General features: G+C 38.1%; 1 non-coding gene across 1 annotated transcript; it reads right to left on the minus strand.

Annotated features, from left to right (window-relative positions):
* Positions 1 to 17,324: 17,324 nt before the first annotated feature.
* On the minus strand, positions 17,325 to 17,431 carry LOC145103500 (small nucleolar RNA R71). The gene has a single exon (XR_013706589.1). It is a non-coding gene; the product is annotated as a small nucleolar RNA R71 (small nucleolar RNA).
* Between the last annotated feature and the right edge of the window lie 256 nt (positions 17,432 to 17,687).

Below are 17,687 nucleotides of genomic sequence, written 5' to 3' on the forward strand. Positions count from 1 at the left end.
GTTGACATGTCCAAGATGACAATTCCACAAGCATGTTTTATCCATACTATTGGAAGAATCCATACACAATACATCATTTCCTAGGTTATCTACAACCATGACAGTTTCATAAATTCCATTACAAGGCAATGCTTCAAAATATAAAACATCATTTAGATAAGTACAAATCGAACCATTCTCATTATTAAACGAATATCTAAATCCTTGTTTAAACAAACCATTAAATGAAATGATGTTTCTTGCCATATCTGGTGAGTAGCAACAATTATTTAAATCTAAATCTAATCCATTACTATGCACTAGAGAATACACTCCAATCTTGGTGACAGGCAACGATCTTCTGTTCCCCATGATTAGATTTATTCTTCCATGCTCCACATCCTTATTTCTTCGTAGTCCCTGCAAATCAGAACATATGTGATAACCACATCCTGTATCAAGAACCAAAGAAATAGCATGTGATGAATCATTAGATTTAATTGTGTAAATACCTACGAAAGATGGCTGGATCTTCCCATCCTTGATGGCTTGCAGATATTCCGGGCAGCTTCTCTTCCAATGCCCTATTATGTGGCAGTGGTGGCACTCTGCCTCCTTTGGGATTGAGTTGGGCTTGGTAGGACCAACTTTGGTCCTACTAGAGGAGGAACCATCTTGGGACTTTCCCTTGTGGTGGCTCTTTGAAGAAGCCTTCCTCTTCTTTCCCCTCCCTTGCCCAATAGCCAAAATAGGTGCAGTGGGTGGAGTGGGAGTTAATGCAACAAACTTATCCTTGAGGTTGCTCTCAGCAGTCCTTAGGAGCCCTTGGAGTTTACTTAGGGTGACCTCTTCCTTGATCATGTGGTAGGTCATCCTAAATTGGTTGTAGCATGAGGCAAATGAGTAAGAACGATGTCGATTGCCAAATCTTCCCCAAAGTTAACATTTAACTTGCGAAGACGATCAACATATCTTTGCATCCTTTGCAAGTGCACGGTTAGAGACTCTCCACTTCCCATCTTAGCGGTCATCATGTTCGTGATGATCTCATAGCGCTCTTGCCTTGCGCTTTGGTGATATCTCTCTATCAAGTCTTGATGCATTTCGTACGGATACATGTCCTCATAGGACTTTTGGAGTTCGGGATTCATTGTGGCTAGCATAATGCAATGGACTTTCGTTGCATCACACTCATGGGTCTCAAAGACAGCCATTTCTTTGGGAGTAGCAATTTCCGGATTGATCTTTTCAAGCTTGTCTTCAAGGACATTCTCTTTTTCCTCGTAGCGAGCAATCGTGCGAATGTATCTTATCCATTCGCTAAAGTTCGATCCATCAAATGTCACCTTTTGACATAGGCTCATTAGCGAGAATGAAGTAGCAGCAGCGTTGTTTATGTTAGACATCTACAAATAGAAAGGAAGAAGGTTTGATTATAATTAAATCACTAATTAAAAAAATGGAAAATAGGGCTAGGACCCAACAACATTATTTACACATTAGAAAAAGGGATGTCGTAATTCAACATGCAAATAATTTGGAGGTAAGTGAATGACGATTCACTAATTCTTCACCATGAAAAACATAATGCTCAAGTTTTAAATGTATTGAGAATTCCTAGATTTCCTTAGAGATTCAATGAACTTCTCAATGGCATGTTTAAATCTCGATATGCCCCTCTTGTTTGTGACTGGGATGCCAAGGATCACAAAGTGGGTGTGAATAACCATGCAATCTACATGGTGCCCTCATTGTTATAATCACCTATTCGATGTCCCGGTAAACCACACACGCTCCATCGAACTATGACAAATAATGAGTCACCCTTTACCACCTTTGCTTAGAACCAATTAGTGTGCCAGTTAACCACACACGCTCCACTAACTTCTTAGCAAGGGTGCAAAGTGCGATTTCATGGGATCGCATCAATTTCACTTTTGCCTAAAGTAACTAGGATTGGGAATTTCTAAAAGCGTTTAGTTACTTTACATAGATTCATTATACTTATTATTGAACAGAGGATTGCCCTATCCTACCCATTCGGCTAACGACCCTCCACCAATCAAGGAAGTGGTGGGTAAGAGTGGATAGCCATTAAATGGCCATTTTATAGGCCACAACCTTATACCCCCCCTTATAGATCGGCTTCGTGAATGAGACCTACTAACGGTAAGACTATCATTTTAGTCATACATATATATATTAATCTTGTAATAATATTGTAATGACCAAAATTTTCAAAAAAATTTAAACTTTTCAAAAACAACCCCATTTTAATAATGTTATTACAAAAAGGTTTTCAATACATTTATTATCAAAGTATTCCCAGAACCATAACATAAAACATAAACACGAGGAGTGGTATGATCACGCCTTCGCCTTGCCACGGTCTCCTGAAGAACCTGAAAGACATTAAACCACAACTGTAAGCCCAAAAGCTTAGTGAGATACCCCCAAAATACCAACCACATATACGCCCTTCCAGGCTACGACCTTCCGGTCCAAATCATAATGCCTTCCGGCCCATAACACAGTGCCTTCCGGCCCATATCATACATAGCATACATAACATAACAGAACATAGAACAGCCATGCACTTCGGGTCTACTATGTGACTGGTCCGCCGTGTCGGGCCTTCAGTCCACCGGGTCCATCCTCCGAGTCTAGTCATGTCCCTCAAGTCTGCAGTGTGGTTGGTCCGCCCACACCAGGCCTTCAACCCACCTGGTCCACTCTCTGAGTCTACAGTATGACTGGTCCGCCTGCATCGGGCCTTCAGTCGACCTGGTCCATTCTCCGAGCCTCGGCATGTCTGGTCCGCCCTCGTGGGGCCTACAGCCAATCTGGACCGCTCGTTGGGCCTTCGGAACAACCGGTCCGCCCTGGGTATCTTGGCCTACAGCACAAAGCAGGACCTGCCTCAACCCAACTCCAGTCCAAACAACCATGTGCACATAATCATACAATCATATAAGAGTTCACAGTCACATAACATATCATCATCCTAACCAGGATACCGACCTAACCGGTCACTAGCATAGCATCACCCTACATATCAGGAAAGCGACCTTAACCAGGTCTCTAACATATACCATCCTAGCTACCAGGATGCAGACATATCAAAGCAATAACATAACAACAAATACCCGAATCTCAATCTGATAAAAGGTCGGCCTTGGTACCTTAGACCCTGTGGATATAGTGAGGATAACTCACCTTGCGATTGCCGATACTTTGAACTGAAGAAGCAGATTCTCGAATCACCAACTCACCGCAAATCCCGAACTAACCATCATAACAAAATAAACATTAGGCCAACCATACATCCACTTATCGGGCCAAGACCAAAGTCCAAGTCTTATACAAAGTCCAATATTGGCCCAATTTACCAAATTGGGCCCACCTCACCAAATGGGCCTAGATCCAATGTCCATAACAATAATTGGGCCCAAAACTACTCTATCCATAATTTCCAGACATGGCTCATAAACCAACAACCCACGAACGGCCCAAACTCTAAGGCCCCAACATTAAGGTCCAATCAGGGGGAGTATGCAGGGCGTACCCTCCTTGGTACGCGGGGCGTACACACTGAAACGCAGCTGAGGATCGGGGCCTTGACCCGCTACGCGGGGCGTACAACCAAGTTACGCGGGGCGTAACTTCGCTACTCATAAATTCATTATAACTTCTTAATGGCTTAAGCTATTAAGCCCAAACTTCAGATCCCTAGGCCAAATATGATTAGAATTCATAAAGTCTCAAACTTTATCACTTGGGACGTCCATAAGCTCTTAATCCATTAAGACCTATATATCTCACACATGGAACAACTACAGCCCTTGGGACCTCACTTTTTCTCACTCAAGACCTCTCCAAAGGTCTGAAAGGACAGATAATCTCAGCCAACACAAAGCATGAATCAAGATGAGAACTTTGGGACAAGAAATATGCTAAAAACTTCACAACACTTAGATCTATGCAAAATAAGTGGCAAGCAAGAAGCTTTATACCTCAAATAAGCTTCAAAGGATGATATCTCTTCAGATCTACAAGCTACAATCGTTCCTTCCCTTCTTGACAACTTCTCCTTTCTTCTTCTAGCTTTTCTTTTGCCAAAATGAGCTTTTCAAGGCCAAACAAACCCAACAATGGAGGGAATACGGGTTTCTAGGGTTTCTGAGGTTAAGGATGAGCTTAAGGAGGCTAGGGTATGAACCAACATGTTCCTTATATAGTGGTGGCCCTTAAATTAGGGTTTGGGGTTTCTGAGAGTACGCTGGGCGTACCTCTAGTACGTTAGGCGTACTCACCTGGCCACCCCGCACATTTCCTTTCACTATGTTGGGCGTACGTCCAGCTTACGCTGGGCGTACCCAGCCAAACCCAAAATTCATGCATGGAACCCCTTTTCCACTTTTCCAATAAGAGCTATAATTAATTATCATTTTCAAAACACCGCAACTCCTTTACTCTAAACCCGCTCCCAATAGACTTTACATTCACACGAGGGTGACGAGAAGCCCAATGCTTCTACCAACATACACCGACCCGAAACCTTCTCGGATCAAACCCATTTCCCGTAAAAGGACCAGAATTACCCTTCCTCTTAAATCTCAGGGACTCATAATTAAACACTTTAAGAACGGGGATTTACAAATATAATAGTATAGGGTGTATTTTAAACATTTCAAAAATACTAGGGTTTTAATCTCAATTTAAAATTTTCGAAATTAAATACCATTTAAATTAAAATTTTAAATATTAAAACTCTTGATTTAATAATTATCTTGAATTAAAATATTAATTTAAATTATTAAATCATAAGGGATTATTTAAATCATGAAGGATAATTACCAATTAAACAATTAATTTATCCTAATCCTTTTAATCCCTCTAAATTTCGAAAATCATGGGATATGATAATTCAAAATCTTTAATTACCATATTTAACCATTAAAAGATAATTACAAGATATGGGATTATCCAAATCCCTAAAATTTAGGATCTTATCTTGGGGAGGAGGCTAATCTCGAAAATCCTAGGGTTTGCAAACCCTAGATTTTGAAATCTTGGCACTAAAGGAAAGGATTTGAAAAACCCTTTCAAATTTTCGCAAATTAGGGTTTAGGAACCCTAATCTCGAAAATCCTGCCTCCTAGGGTTTATTGGCTATAAACCCTAATATGTCAAGTTCATACAATTGTATAATACTAATAGAAAACAATTTAACCAAAGGCTCAGATACCACTGATGGGTTTTGAACAAACAATCCTATGTGTGCATGAAACCCTAGATTTGGATCTATGTTTTCACTATTAGATACACAACATTATGAACGCATGAAGAACCCTAGCATGCTCCTAGTATTTTCGAAATTCACATAGAAAGATAGATCACATACCTCTTGTTATTATATTGCAATAACAACTTAAATCTTCAAACCCTAAGTCTTGAAAGCAAGTACCACAAGTGTAGTACCTCTAATGGCTCACAAACACCACAAGCAATTGGAGAGGCAATACAGAGAGAAGAGGAGAGGTAGAAATCGGCTCTAGGAACCCTAGGGATCAAGTGGGGACGATTTCTATGCCTTAGGGGTCTTTATATAGGGTAGAGATTAAGGTTTCAGTCCTTATCCTTATCTAGTTGCTTGCCCACCAAGTAACGATAAGATAAGCCTTGATAACCCTTATCCTTGGACGATTTCAAGGATTCCTTATCCCTTGAATTCATCCAACCTATATCTAGGGTAACCATTGCCCAACTTTGCAACTATCACATAATTACAATTCAGCCCCTCTAGTTTAATTAATTACACTTGATCACAAAATTAATTCCTAATTAATTATTGACCAATATTAATTAAACAAATATGATTTCTCCTTTAATATATTATTCTTATAATATATTAATAAATCATAATAACCTCTTTCTCTATTTATTTCTCCAGTCAAGTTGCTTTGGTGAAGGCAACCCAAAAGGACCATGCACAACCGGGTCAAGTACCTACCATATATGGTTACGGGCTTAGACACTAATCCAACATTAACCCCCCCCCCCCCTGAAGATTCAAATCTTGTCATATGGCTCTTGGAAACCAACTCCCCAATAATTATTATTTGATTTTAGCTACAATAATATAAAATAATAATAAAATTACATCTCGGGGTTTCGGTTTTATTATGTAATTATTCTATTTTAAACGGAATGTTACATTCTCATAAATTCTCTACTCCTTACACTCCTCAGCAAAACGGTGTAGTTGAAAGACGAAATCGGTCTCTTGCGAAGCTACATGGACTATGCTATCTTTTGCGAACCTTCCATTTTACTTATTTGCTCATGCTATTGGAAGTGTCTATTTCACACAGAACCGCTCCCCGATCAATGAAATATTCTTATTTACACCCTAAGAGATTCTAAATCATAGAAAGCCAACGTAAAATTCTTTCATGTATTTGGTTCCAGGTGTTTTATCTTCAACTCCAAATAACACCGAAACAAATTTGATGTGAAGTCTGAAGAGGGAATCTTTCTGGGTTATTCTCTAAATTTGAAGGAACATAGGGTTCTGAACAAAAAATCAATGAATATTAAAGAAACCTATTATGTGACCTTTGATGATCATTCTCTAAAGAATTATTAGAAGGCTGATTGTCCAACTGAGGAAAGTTTTCATTCAACAAATCCAATGACGATTCCTGTATCAAATCTATATGATGAATTTATGAATTTGTTTGATGAGCCTGACAAAGCAATTTCCTCATAATCGATGGCAAAAGACAATCAAGGCGATGAATTGAAGAAAATGGTTGATGAGGCTGCTAAAAACATTGAGATTCTGAACGCTTCGGAATTTCCAACTCATGAAGGACCTTCTGGTTTTCCATTCCAGGGAGAGAGCTCATCTTCAAGCTCCAATTCTGATCCTCAGTTTCATGGGGAGAACCCTATACCAAATACTGGAACAAGTGCAAACTTCCAGGGGAGAATAAGAATGAAAACAATGATTATGATGTGCATTCAGATGTGCAATTGGAATTTGAGGAAGTTTATGTCGAAGTTGATCCAACTTATGATCCATGTTATCCTCCTTTGACCAAATGGACTAAAGATCACCCAAAAACTCAAGTGATTGGACATTTATCCACAGGTGTTCTTACGAGGGAACCACAAAAAGCGAAACAAACTGCATTATTTTCAAAAATGGAATTTTGCATGCTTAATTCGTTCATCTCCAAGATAGAGCCTAAAACAGTGAAGACTGCTCTTAATCATAATGACTGGGTTCAAGCCATGCAGGAAGAACTCAATGAATTTGAGCTTAATAAAGTCTGGAGACTAGTTCCCACTCCGAAGGACGCTTTAGTCTTCACAATGAAATGGGTGTTTTGGAACAAATTAGACGAGGAAGGAAACAAGATCCGGAACATATCACGTCTTGTTTTGAAAGGATATTGCCAAGACGAAGGTATAGATTATGAAGAGGCGTTCGCACCAGTTGGAAGACTTGAATCCGTTCGGATGTTTCTTGCATATGTCGCTCAAAAAATCTTTGAAGTCTTTCACATGGATGTGAAGTGTGCCTTCTTAAATGGTGAACTTGAAGAAACAGTCTATATGGAGCAACCGCCAGGTTTCGTCAACGAAAAATATCCAAATCATTGTTATATATTGGATAAGGCGGTGTACGGTCTGAAACCAGCACCACATGCATGGTATGAAACTCTAACTCATTTCTTAAAGAAATCAAAATTTAAACGAGGTTCAGTTGACCCAACCTTCTTTCACAAGAAAGATGGTGACCACCTAATGATCGTTCAAATTTATGTTGATGAGATCATTTTCGGTTCCACTAATTCTAGTTTAACTGCAGAATTTCGAAAACTGATGGAAACTAAATCTGAAATGAGATCAATGGGTCCTATTAACTTTTTCCTTGGATTGAATATTAGATAGAGTTCAGAGGTCATTTTCATAAATCAAGAATCCTACACAGAGACCTTTCTTGCAAAATTTGGAATGGTGGGTGATTCAAAGGTCAAAGCTCCAATGGCATTCGAAACGAAGCTTACTCCATCCTTGGACAAGCCAACAGTTGATATCACTCTATATTGACAGATGGTTGGATCTTTAATATATCTAACATTAAGTCATCCAGATATAATGTTTGTTGTTTGTTATTGTGCCAGGTTTTAGGCGAATCCCCAGGAACCACACATGATCCTTGTAAAGAACATCTTCAGATACCTTAACAGAACTACCTCGCTTGAAATTTGGTATCCTTCCAACTCAGCATTCTTCGTACAAGCATATTCTGATGCCGATCTTGGTGGATGTGGTCTGGATCGTTAAAGCACTCATGGGGGATGTCAGTTTCTAGATGGAAAACTCGTAAGTTGGCAATCCAAGAAGCATACGTGTGTATCCCTATCAACTGTAGAATATGAGTACATCGCAGCTGCATCATGCACTTCCCAAGTCATTTGGATTCAGAATCAGTTGCATCGTGCACTTCCCAAGTCATTACGGAATAAACATGAAGAGGATCACTTTATATTGTAATTCAGAAAGTGCTATTCGTATATGCCATAATCCAGTGCAACATTCAAAGACAAAACATATAGCACTGCGATACCATTTTTTGAAGGATCGCATAGAAGATGGAAACGTTGAAGTTCACTTTGTTAGATCCTCTGATCAACTTGCTGACATCTTCACAAAAGCCCTACCTAAATCAACGTTTAATCAAATTTTACAAGGGCTTGGTATGACCGAAGCGAACTCAGTTTCGAAACCAGCTTCGTAATCGCAACATACTGTTCATATTCCGAACGGTTCCTAGCTTCGAAATGTCTCAGATTTTACTGTTCACATTTCGAATGGTTCCGAGCTTCGGAATGTCTCGGAATCTACTGTTCATCAAAGTTTTCGGAATGAGTTATATCCTTTGTACATTAAGTGTCTTTCGACTGGTTCCGAGATTCAGAATTGTTCAGAAGTTATTGTTCATTTCAGTTTCTTAATTTATTTTTCTGTTTTTATTTCTTATTCAGAAAATAAAAAAATCACAAAAATAATTTTCTATATTTCCGTTTTTCATTTGTTTTCAGAAAATCCAAATGAAAAAAAAATTATTTTTCTTTTTGTTTTTCTTTAACTTTCAGAAAACCAAAACTTACAAAAATATTTTTCTTTATTTTTCATTTTATGTGTTATTTTCATAATACATTCTTATCTTAGGTACACATTCTTGTTACCTTAATTCAGAACGATGGGGCAGGTATATAATTCTGAATCTATGTCCTAGCTTAGTGTCCCTAGAAGCATGATATTTCATGTTGACCTAAGCCTCTGAGACTCTATGATTGAATCCTTATTGAATCGATAATACCAATCGTTTCTTCCCAATCAGGCTATAAATTCACATAAGTCATTAAGCTACCTTACTCTTCTTCTTTTGAGTTAAGAGTTGACTGCTTTGTCATTCTTATATAGCAGAGGTACACTTTTCTCTTCGGAACCACCTCCAACATTTCCCCATCAATTTTGCTTTCATAAAATGATGTGCTAAAAAGTACCTACTAGTTTTAAATCTATAACCTAACTAACAGAACTAACTAATATGCACCTAGGTAGTGTGCCTAGTCGGATTGTAGTGTAGTAAAGTAAGTTGGGGTCGAGCACAGGGAATGAATTTAATTAACTAAAATAATTACTCTAAATTAATATAAAATAAAACAATAATTTAAAAGGTTTTTATCTGATTCTGCAAGTTCAGACAAACTTAATTACTAAACAAAGATTTAGTAATTACTAAAAACACTCTCGTTTAGTTCGAATCAACTTCTTCTTTATGGTTAGCTAAAAATTATGGATTATCAAAGTTGGTTACCTAATATTATATTATTAGTAATTTAAGTCCAAATTTACTAATATTTAACTAATTCATGTAAAACTATGCATGGTCACACACAATCAAACACATAATCAGTTAAGGATTATGAATAGGCTACGTAAGATTCATTATGCAAACATAATTATGATCATAATTTATGTTCTCCAACACAGCTAAATTCAATTACTTCAATCACTTATCTAAGATTGGGTCGATCCTAGGTCTAGCAATTCAATACTCACTAAATCATTAAGTGTCAAGTTCATGTAATTTAATAATAACTAAGCTACACAGAACTTGAATTCAAGCAACTAAATAACCAAATATTAGTATGTTGGGTATTAACAATCAAACACAAGCACAATACCAACAAGTTAAATCCAAAAATTAATTGAACTAATCTATAATTTGAAGCTTTAACTAACTAAACAGGAGTAGTTAAATATAGCTACTTGTGACAACCCGAAACTTCTGTCTTGCACACTTAGCCATTTCAATCAAATTTCAACATGTTTCGTTGACTTCTGGCACTGTCTGAGGATTCGTTTAAGTGATTCTAAGCTTGAGTATGACCAAGATTGAGTTTAGTAATGAGTCAGCAAGTCATATACTGTCAAAACAGGGCAATACACACCCTTAGAGGGAGTGTACGGTCGTACACATGGGTGTGCGGCCGCACACACACCTCCTGGCAGCACACTCCTTTCTAGGCAGCACACCCATATTATATAAAGGGTAGACCCCTTTCCTTTCATTCCTTTAACATCCTGGCAGCACACAACACCTTTTCTCTCAAGACTCTTCAACCGCAAACCCTCCCAAGGCTTCAAAAACATGAGTAATCCATCCCTTAACTTGTTGTGCATGAAGAACCTCTTGAACTAGGCCTTGAATAATGAAAGTCCCGTCATGTTCTTCATCTCATTGAAGGAGTGCGGCAGCACACCCCTGTGTGCGGCAGCACACTTGTGTGTTCGGCAGCAGACTCGTGTGTGCGGCAGCACACTCATGTGTAAGGCCACACACTCATGTGTGCAGCAGCACACACATTTGTGAGACCATACACACACACCATAGGACCACAAACCCATTTCTAAGACCCTAAACTAGTACTACAACTAAGTTAGGACCAAGAACACTTCATGTATGCAAGTGTAGGCCTTGAAAACACCACAAGAACACCTCTCATCTTGAGTGTACGGCCGCGCACCCCTTGGGCCGCACACCCAATGGCCGCATACACCTTAAAGGTGGCCATACACTCCCCTCATGCAATCCTATAAGGTTCTAACACTTAGTGCGAGTAGTCCCAAGTTCTTAGAGTGGTGCTTCATCACATCTAGTGATGAAATACCTTCATTTGACTCTGTTATGTGTCTTTACATGTTAATTAGGATTAAAGCGTATTCAAGGCTTCACTTGAACATCCAACATTTCGTGTTGATCCTTCATTCAAATCACCCGAGGTGAGTTCATACCCCTACATTTTTCTGTATTTTTAATGTTTTCAGGGGGGAATACAACCTAAACATAAATGTTTTCAAAACTCATGAAATTCTCATACTTTAACCCCTTTTGTAGTGTGTTGAGCATAAGGGTCGTTTTTCACTGAAATTTCATAGTTTTCCGGATTTGCTATCCACTATGTTACTCATGCAAGCTATAATCGATATAGTTTGGGATTTTCTAAACATAACAAGTATAGAAACTTTCGCTACTAAACGTATGCACCAAGAACATGAATAGTTTACAATTTTCACCATTACTCTATCACGTTTTTCATAACTGTAATTATCTCTACGAACGATATCCATTCGGATTTTCACTACGGTAGAATGCTACTACACTACATGTAAACTAGATTGTACAATACTGTGAGGCGCTACTTCACTACTGTACCCTTAGGTGTACAGGGATAAATCCTATCATAGTATAACCAGAGTCTCCTGGAGGGAGAGCATGAGATTTGTGAATAGATCTATTTGGGACTGACAATCCCACACCCGAACTGCTAGCTACAGTTGGGTAGGCATGCCCAGGGTGACAAATGTCATTTAACTCGACACCTGAAGAACGTTGGAAAGGTCTCTAGTCATATCAAGTATGGTTATATGACTCACATTATGTATAAATCATCTTTAGTTTACAACCCGACACTCTTCAATAGTTTTATTCATTCTAAATAGAACTGAACATACCATGGTTTCACGTATGAAATACTTATGTATCATGATTAGCATTAGCTAGTCACATGAAGTATTATTTTCACATACCACTACGGTTTTCAGTAACAAACATTCACGATTTCATACAGAATTGAGAACACTACATTTTTACTAAAGAAAATATCGAATTTTCTTGAAACTATACAAAACACTTTTACGAGCTCATCGACAAGTTTTCATTACAAACTACCGCTTATGAACTCACTAGCTTTATGCTGATATTATTTCAAAACTGCTTGTATTCTCAGGGAATTATTAGACAGGTACTTCCAGGAGTTCAGAGAAGACGAGGAGTTAGAGTTGCATTTGTCTATTTACTTTTAATCGGAATAAAAACTATGTATTAAACAATGTAAACCTTTTTACGTATGTATTCAATGTCTGGTTTTGTTTACTATGCTTGCTATGATACAATTTTTTTGATACTACGCATGACGTCCTCCACCCCGGAATGATTCCGCCATCACGGTTTCGGGGTGTGACAGATCGGTATCATAGCCCTTGTTTATAGCGAACTAAGTATACTGAACCTGACATGGTATACAAATATAAATACTAAGGGGCCTAAGTGCTCTAAACTAAAAAGTATACTTTCGAAAATACAAGTATACAAGTATACCTAAGTACCCAAACCAGTGACATAAGTACAACAAAACAAAAGTATTTGGATGTTGCACATCGCATTTAAACCTGGGCAATTATGTAATCGTGTCTAGGTTCAATATAGCATGATCAACTATATTCAGTCGAGACATGTCCAACATGTGCTTCGGAGTGACTATGGTGTTACAGCAAGTCTAAAACTTACCTAGATACTAGAGGAGTTCTAAAGTCAAACATAAGGGTTAAAATACTATAGGAGTATTTTAGGATGCTATAACGACCGAACTGAAAACTTACCCAGGAATCCATCCCTCAAGAATCAATCATGAAACTATAATACATTGAAAGTATTATTAGATTTGATGCCTAATAACTATCCATTTACCCTTTATCTCGTGTAGATAGCATTGCCAGATTCCATCTCCCTGGCGACCCGTATTTTCCCAACCAAGGAAATGCAGGATGGCTCGAGGCAGAGCCAGAAGAAAATCACGAAATTCCTGTGGATGATGACTTCGCAGAACAATTCCCCAAAGAGGCTGACTCAGAACCTGAAGTCGAGAACCTACCTCCAGTAACCCCGATACCAAATCCCAACCCTCAGCTTGTACTCGAAGGCCCAACACCAATGTGGGTCGGAAGCCTGGATAGGTGGAGTCACGAACAAGGCCAACCCCACCCATATAATGGGGATCGCCGCTTCTACAATGTGGACGGAGGAGGCTCCATAAATAGACCCCTTCCAATCATAGTCCGCCGAGTGGCCCGCAATGTCGAAATGAGCGTGGCAGCCATTCACCGAACTGTGGAACTCAAGGCAGACATGGATGCCAAAACAAACCGTATTCGCAGTCTCGAGGTTTCTCATGGGAGGATTTTGAGAGACCATGAAGCCCAATAGTGAGAGCTAGTTGCAACTCGAGTTGAGTTCGTAGAGCCTCGAGCATGCCAATCAGTATACAAGAGTCGCCTGCTTGAAATGGAGCGCCAGTTGACTAACCTAAGGTTCCGCCCGAGAAGTGCCCATCGCCAGTAGGAAATATTCTTTTTGTCCTTCCTTTTGGTTTGAAGGATAGCTTTCCTATTTATGTTCTAAGTAGCTCCTTTCTCTGTAGACATTCTTGTCTTGCAAGTACCGAGTCACTAGTTTTTTATGTTCTCAAATTGTTCCTCTGTTGGTATGTGGTAGACCCACTCCTAGGTCAAAATTTTCCAAACTCTATGTAATCTTGATATCGACAATGGTGGCAACTATCATATTTCAGTTGAAGATTTTCATTGTCAAAAGTATACCTTAGATCGATAGTATAAAAAGTAAGCAACTTTATCAAGGCCCATCACTATTTTATCCTCAAAACATGAATAATAAGATATATTCAGACGATTATTCCTTTTCCCCATCAATTTCGTATCAGCTTCGATATCCTAATCAGCATGAAATGGTTAAGCTTCAAATCGTGCTGATATCCTTTGTTTCAAGGAAGCGATTCGTCTTAATCTTCCTGATATTGCCATATTTATACCTATTTTTAGGCAATATTTAAGTACATTTTTATTAATAAATTGATAATATGTTTACAATAATGATACTTATGACTTTAAATTGTTATTTTCAGTCAATATAAAGGATTTTCGAAGAGAGGGACCAAAAGTGACAATATGTGGAACATGGGAGGCTTGAAAGACAAGAAAATAATAAAATCACGATAAATACTTAATTCATGACATGGTGATGAAGCCCACGACGTGGCACAGCTGGCCACGACGTGGCGCGGGTTTTTGAAGATTATATAATTTCTCTTGATTATTACGAAAAAAAGGCTTTTGGCAGAAGGAAAGAATTCCAAGAGGCGATTCAAAGCGAAAGAAGAGTTCTGGAAGAGGGTTTTAAACACCAAAAAGAATAGAGGTCTATATTCTAGTTAAATAAGAACATGTCTTTCATTATTTTTAGTTGTGTTGATATAGTTGCTATGATGAGCAGCTGAATCTAGCTACTCTTTTTTAGCTAGATGAAGCTTTAAACTTATGAATAGTTCAATGTTTATGGATTAATTTTAGTTGGTAAAAATTGCTTGTGTTTGATTTGTATAACCTAGCATGTTATTGTTTGTTTCTCTAATTGCTTGATTGCATGTTCTGTGTAGCTTAGTGACCATTAAACTGCATGAACTTGTTTACCTAATGATTTAGTGAACATTGAATTGTTAGAGCTAGGATTGACCAATCTTAGTTACTAATTAGAATAAATAGAGCTTAGCTGTGTTAGAAAACGTGTATTGTGACTATAATTGTGTTTATATTACAAATCTTACATAGCATATTTACATTCATAATTAGTTATGTGTGAACATACATGGTTTGACATGAGTTCGTTAATTATTGGTAAAATTAGAACTAAATTACTAATACAACTAAAAACCAACTTAATAATCCATAATCATTAGCTAGCCATAAGGGAGAAGTAGATTCAAACTAAACAAGAGCGTGTTTTTATTTATTGAATTTGATTTAAGTTCATCTGATCTTGTAAAACCAGATAAAACCCCTTTTAAACTTGTTAATAATTAGGTTAGTTTAATAGTAAGTAAATTAACTAGTAACACCGTTCCCTATGATCGAAACCCAACTTAGCCAAGCTGTACTGTAATCTGACTAGGTACACGATAAATACTTAATTCATGACATGGTGATGAAGCCCACGACGTGGCACAGCTGGCCACGACGTGGCGCGGGTTTTTGAAGATTATATAATTTCTCCTGATTATTACGAAAAAAAGGCTTTTGGCAGAAGGAAAGAATTCCAAGAGGCGATTCAAAGCGAAAGAAGAGTTCTGGAAGAGGGTTTTAAACACCAAAAAGAATAGAGGTCTATATTCTAGTTAAATAAGAACATGTCTTTCATTATTTTTAGCTGTGTTGATATAGTTGCTATGATGAGCAGCTGAATCTAGCTACTCTTTTTTAGCTAGATGAAGCTTTAAACTTATGAATAGTTCAATGTTTATGGATTAATTTTAGTTGGTAAAAATTGCTTGTGTTTGATTTGTATAACCTAGCATGTTATTGTTTGTTTCTCTAATTGCTTGATTGCATGTTCTGTGTAGCTTAGTGACCATTAAACTGCATGAACTTGTTTACCTAATGATTTAGTGAACATTGAATTGTTAGAGCTAGGATTGACCAATCTTAGTTACTAATTAGAATAAATAGAGCTTAGCTGTGTTAGAGAACGTGTATTGTGACTATAATTGTGTTTATATTACAAATCTTACATAGCATATTTACATTCATAATTAGTTATGTGTGAACATACATGGTTTGACATGAGTTCGTTAATTATTGGTAAAATTAGAACTAAATTACTAATACAACTAAAAACCAACTTAATAATCCATAATCATTAGCTAGCCATAAGGGAGAAGTAGATTCAAACTAAACAAGAGCGTGTTTTTATTTATTGAATTTGATTTAAGTTCATCTGATCTTGTAAAACCAGATAAAACCCCTTTTAAACTTGTTAATAATTAGGTTAGTTTAATAGTAAGTAAATTAACTAGTAACACCGTTCCCTATGATCGAAACCCAACTTAACCAAGCTGTACTGTAATCTGACTAGGTACACTGCCTATAAGTGCATAGTTAGTTAAGTTTGTTTGGTTATAAATATTAAAATTAGTGAGTACTTTTGTGCACATCAAGTTTTTGGTTCCATTGTCGGGGAACAGCTTAGTTTTTAGCTTATTTATTTGCATTAAATTAATCGATCCTTCTTGTGGAGTAAAAACCACAAAAAGTTAAATTTTCAGCAAAATAAATTTTGTTTTCTTAATCACAGAGTCCACGACGTGGCCATATACTGGCCACGACGTGGAAAGTTAAAAAAATTAAATTTTTAGTTTGTAGTTAGTTTTTCTTATTTTAGTTCAGTTTTACGTTTTTAGCTTAGCAAGTTGCAGGAGTTCATGACCAGAAGCTCAAACACACACTTGGTGCCACCATTTGAAGATCCCGAGTCTACACTTCACAAGAAAAAGACGCCCTTACAAGAATTGAAGTCAGCCTTTTCTAGGAAGTCAGGAAAGAAGACAGGAGAGTCAAGTTCATCCGCGAGGCACAAGAGCAATCTTGAACATTTGGATCATATGCCCGTCCAAACCGAGTCCGAAAGCGATACCGAGCCGGAATTTGAAGAACACACGAGCGAACCCGAGAACGAGCCAAGGAACAAGATGGCAGCAATTGAAGAGATGTCCATGGGAGCTTACAAGAAGCGGATCCGATAAGATGTGGGTCCCGGTTTAGTCCAACCCGCAATACCTGCCACTACCACATTCGAGTTGAAGGGACACATATTGACTACACTGAAGGATATCCCATTTTTTGGGAAAGATCATGAGGATGCTTTTAAGCATCTAGATGAAGTCAACGACATTGTGGATTACTTCAATGTCCCAAATGTCAACAGAAACACAGTTTTGCTTAGGATGCTTCCCGTCACTTTCAAAGGAGCTGCTAAGGAGTGGTTAAAATCACTTCCACCGGGTACAATCACCACTTGGGCTCAAATGCGTGAGCAATTCCTGGACTAGTTTTGCCCGCCATCCAAGAGAGCCAAACTCAAGAAGGCAATAGCCAACTTTGAGCAACAGACGGGGGAGTCATTATACGAAGCATGAGGGCGGTACAAGGGCTTGCTCAGAAATTGCCCTCAGCATGATCTAAATGTGCAACAAGAGATCTCAATCTTCTATGATGGGGTCAACGTTATGACGAGACAACTCCTTGACTCTCAAGGATCATTAACAAAGAAAAATCCCAGGGAGTTCAAGGAGTTGATTGAAGAATTCGCGAAGCACTCTCGCTAATACCACAACCCTAGGCAAGATGGAATCAAAGGCAGTGGAGGGGCCCAAACTGAAGAAATAGCAGTTGTAATGGCCATGCTGAATAATATGGATCGAAGGAACACACAAATG

The sequence above is a fragment of the Lactuca serriola genome, chromosome 4, assembly GCF_051521515.1.
Source record: "Lactuca serriola cultivar US96UC23 chromosome 4, Lser_US96UC23_V15, whole genome shotgun sequence".
NCBI lineage: Eukaryota > Viridiplantae > Streptophyta > Magnoliopsida > Asterales > Asteraceae > Lactuca > Lactuca serriola.